Genomic DNA, 5,486 nt, shown 5'->3' with positions numbered 1-5,486 from the left:
CTCCAAAAGAGTTGAAAATGCATTACAATTAAAATATCTCTCTGCACTTCCCTCATTCCACTTAATTTTCGCACCTCTCATTCTGAATATGCATTTATTCTCTGCATAACCACTGCACACGCACAACCACATCTACATTGCCTTATCTACACAACTAATTCCGAACTCAGTAATGTCCTTCGGTCAATCATTGCTTTTATTGCTAATATTTTAGTATTAAATAATGCATTCTCTTTGTTCCCAATAACATCAAATCAAGTGTTGGATCTATACGATATTATTGGTAATATTTTATTCATAAATAATTCTTATCTCCATATTCAGTTTTTCTAAAAGAGCGCTTCAGATTGTGTCATAATATAAAGGTACCGCTTACTTATCAAGCACATCAATTTTTGCATCTTTGAGAAGAAGGCTTGTTTATGGAATTTTTTTCTAAAACTAGGCATATGTGTGGAAGTGCGGAGAAAGTCCATTGTGCACAGGAATATTTCAAACATTCATGGTGTGCATCTCTACACTAAATGCTTTTATTTCTAATATTGTAGTAATATATACACTTATGCACAAGCTTGTACAAAAAACCTCTAAAATCATCAATTGTTGCATCATTGACGAGAGAAGGGTTAGGGTCAAAGCACCCCTGTGTATGCAAAGGACCCTCATATTTGCAATAAAACCAAGACAAGCATTGCACACATACAATATTGTAGGTAATTTTTTAATTACAAATAATTCTTTTATTTCTAATATTTAAGTATTAAAGAATATATATTTGATCATCGCAATATTTAAGTTATAAATAATGCAAATCTTTGTATTCCCAAATATCATGAGTTAATTGGGTAAAAGTTGAAATGTTTCAGAATACAAAGAACCTACAACCTAATAAATGTTTGGATCACTGAGCACAATATTTGTTTATGGTTATCTTGTTGAAATTAGCCACATGTGTGGAAGTGCGGAGGAAGTCCATTACGCAGAGGAAGCTTTCAATCTTTCATGGTGCGTATTTTTTTAATCCACACTAAAGACTTTTCTATATTTTTATCCAAACACATGCATGAGTGCAGAGACTAATTACAGAAAAAATCAAAGCTAACATATAATGTCGCACAATCACTTCATAGCCAATATACAATATTAATTTTTATTTATCGAATTTAATATAACGTATTGTACTCGTTATTTTTGCAGTATAAAATTATTGTTTATAACATATTTTATTGCGTAAATATTGTAACAATAATAGTTGACATACAAAATGTTGAAAGAATTTAGTTTTTCTTCATGGTCGAGTTAATTTAATTATGCATTATTTGGTTTTGTTTTTGCAATTTTAATCAAAGTTTCGGGAAAAATACTCAATAGTTTTATTTTACAGTATTTAAAAAAATTCTTCAATTTTCAATAAATGTTAATTCTACTTTCTGATTGGATGAAGAAGCTTTGTTTATGGTTATCTTCCTGAAATTATGCACATGTGCAAAAGTGCAGACAAATTTCATTGTTTGGTGGAAGCTTTGAAGCTTTCATTGTGCATATCTATGGAATCCTCATTGAAGGCTTTTATTGTTAATATTTTAGTATTAAATATCCATATTTGTTGTCCATAATAACAGTGAAGCAAGAGGTGGATACATACGATATTATTGCTAATATTTTAATTGTAAATAATGATTTTATTAAGGAATTTAGACTTCTGTGATCCATAACATTGTTTAGATAATCTTCGGCAAAATCACATAACCAATCTTTTGTCGACGCGTTTCGAACCAACCAGTGTGGTTCATCGTCAGGACAAGTTGAAGAACTAATCTGGCTTAGCTTAATTAAATAGAGTGTGCAGAGACTCCAACGACTATAATGACAACGGTTAATTTTGACCAAAGGTCTTAGTCAAATCACTAATTATATTATATATTCTTAGAAATCGCTAAAACGTATAATTAATTATCATTAGCTTATATACTAAGAGAGTTCCTTTGTTAATGTGAGTATGAATAATATAATATTTATATAATCCATTCTTAAATATAATGGTCATGTATAATCGTTCATATTTAATTAAATAATCTATATATATTATCATTCCAATGTTATTTAAATAAATAGTATTAAATTATTATTATTCTAAGAAATTTTGTTACATTAGGTAAATTGTGTATTAATTTAATAATAATTGTTTAAAGCTAATGGTCCAAAGGTAAACTCTAATATATTATTTTTATTAATTATATCAAAATGGCCCATTCGAAAATAAAAATAAAAATTTATGTTTATTAAATAATCTATATAATTTATAATTCCAATATTATTAAATTATAATTCTTGTTAATCTTTATTATTTAGGTAAATACCATAATTAAAGATTAGTTATGTCGACAAAAGATTGGTTATGTGATTTTGCCGAAGATTATCTAAACAATGATTTTATTGTTAATATTTTAGTATTAAATAATCTATATTTTCTCTTTGCAATATTTTAATTATATATGTATCTCTATATCCTGAATATTAATAGAAAATTAAATAAATATTGTGCAGAGTGAGAAGATTGGATCATTAAGGACAAGCTTTGTTTATGGTTATCTTGCTAAAATTAGGTGGATGCACAGAAGTGCAGAAGAATATTTCAAGCTTTCATTGTGCAAACCTCCACATTCCATAGTGGGAACTTTTGTACATTTTTTCTTGGAACACATCATGAGTGCAAAGCTTTGTTTGGGTGCAAAGTATGATACTAGAAAAGTTCAAAGCTAACATACAATCCCGCACATTCACTTTGTTGTTAATATACAATATCAATTTTCATTTATCAAATTTAATATTACATATTATACTCATTATTTGTGCAATATAATATTAGTGTTTATAACATATTTTATTACATAATTATTAGAATGACAACAACGAACATACAAACTGCTAGAAACATTTAGTACTATAGCATGTAAGAAAGGGAAAATGTGCTATATGCAAAAGCTTTGTTGAGACGATATTGTTTACAAAGATGTGAAAACATTGAAATCATACTTAGCATTGAATAATTAATTAATGCTTAGTAGTCATATTAATATTTGATCAGTAAATCAATACACACTTATGTTATCCCTGAAAACGATGTGTGAAATGAAAAATACATTGTTATTTTGAATGAGAGGCCTTGGTTAGAGATGTTGTTGGGGTTAGTGCTGGTGATCTGTAGTTTGTATCTACATGTCATCAGCCATAAACATTAGTCATGAATGGAAGATAAGTGGTGGAAGTACAATTTATGCATTGGATATTAGGTTGCAGTTGAAGTGATAGTAATGTGAATGAACTTGAATGTGTTTCTTGGATGCTAGATTTAATCTATTTCGAAGGATATTTCTCGATTAAATAGTTTGGGACTTATTTCTATTATTTCAAGCCTATATGAAAATGAAACATGGAAATAGATAGTGTTATTCAGTTATAGTTTTATGGTGATGTTCCAACCAAAATGGATTTTGGAAATGGAATGATCCTGAATTATTCAGTGATATTTTTATGGTGATGTTCTCAGAAAAATGAATTTTGGCAATGGCATGATCTTGATTTTTTTTCAAATGCTTAAAGTTTTGTGACACTGTTGCATAGTTTAGAAATAAAGATTTTGTTGTGTAGGAAAGCTTATAATAGTTTTGGAATGCTAGTTTTTAGCTTAATGCAAAAAGGAAGAAACCATACGTAATTATAAACTATTAACTAATTTACTTAATTCAATTAACAAAGTTCATTTAATATTTGGATAATGAGATAAAGGAAACAAGGAATCCAGTCATTAATTAGCATCTAGAATCTGAAATTACTTACCGAAAGTAAACATTGACCTATAGAAAGGAAAGTCTACATAGTAAATGTATTGAATACGTAGTGGTTCAGTGAATAATTACAGAAAATACTTTTATTTATGGGCAAAAGAGCCTTATTTAATGAAAATAGAATGTGATTCATGATATTAATAAAATAGTATCTCGATATTGATTTTCAAAGCATGTAACAAAAATCAATCATGAAATGTAATCATGTCAATTGGACAATGTCAAGTTGGAATTTAAGTAAAAGGTATATGATTTAAAGTAATAGATTTTATAACAGAATTTTCGGATTAAAGAACAAACAAATAAGTACTAGCTATATTGATGGTGATCATTGGTTAATAGATACCATTAAAATCAATAGTAGTTAAATGTCATTTCATAACTAAGATGCTAATTCATGATTTAGGTAACTTGTCAACCACATCAATTCTCGTATCATTGATTAGAAAACTAACATAATAATTTTCTGCAACCACATGTCACATAGATTGAAAACACACACTTATTTAATATTGCATAATAAGAATATATTGTATAGTCCAATGATTATGATAATTGTTACAAAAATGATAACCCCATCAGTGTCAAGGCACCCTCATATATGTAAAGGACCCCCCAATTCTCCCCCACATACTCTGTTTTCTATATAGTAAAATTTTCGTGCAACAAAATTGTATTAATTACGACATCATTGATGAGTGTCACAACACTCATTATGCAAAGGACCTCTAGTTCTCCATCACATACTATGTCTTCCACAAAAGGAAATATAATAATATTAATTAGACATTTGTTCAGCTACCTCCACCCCGCCCTGCCACGCCCAAAGGGCTTATGAAAAGAACTTGCACCCTGCAGTAATTCTTGCATCAAGAAGAAAACTACCATAATAGATTCATGCAACTTCATCAATTCTTGCATCATTACACAGATCACTAACATAACTGTGTGAGTGTGAGAGAACTTACCAACAATGGTCACTGTCAAAATTAATTTTATTTTAATCTTTAAATGAATTCTCAAGCATGGGAAGAAATCGAAAATAAAATGCCCCCAACTAGGGGAATTATGTCATGTCATATCTTCCTGCGAATGGGAAACTAGAAATAATATTAAAATTACAAAAGCATGATCATATAATGCACAATAAATGTAGATTAACCACGAGGTCCCCAATAAAGCAAAGACTAATAATGAGACAAAAGGTATGGAAACTTGTAAAATATTTAGATATTAAAAATGTAATTGTTAAAAAAATATAAAAAAATATTTTCCTATAAAAAAATGAAAGGTGGCTAATGAAATATAGGCACTTTATTTTTTATTTGAGATTTAATTAATAAATTTTTAAGAAATTATAACTTTTAAATAGTAGTTGCATTAACCACGTAAACTTTGTGAAGATAGGTGAATTTATAAAATTTTGAAGGCTATGAATTATAATTATATAAATTATTATAAATTTATAATTATACATTTTTTCGTTAAGCTTGGCAAGACAGTTTTATTTTCTATTATACAAAGGAAAATTTAAATCAGAAAGATTGACCAGGTGGCCTCAACATGCCCCGATGGGAAACCAAGTCTGTTAGCCACCTTTGTGTATTGTAAGCCATACAAGAAGAATAGTGTCTTAAT

This window comes from Pinus tabuliformis, chromosome 7, assembly GCF_031772625.1.
Source record: "Pinus tabuliformis cultivar Carrire ecotype Pingquan chromosome 7, CPIR1, whole genome shotgun sequence".
NCBI classification, from domain to species: Eukaryota; Viridiplantae; Streptophyta; class Pinopsida; order Pinales; family Pinaceae; genus Pinus; species Pinus tabuliformis.
This window is presented reverse-complemented; position numbering follows the sequence as displayed.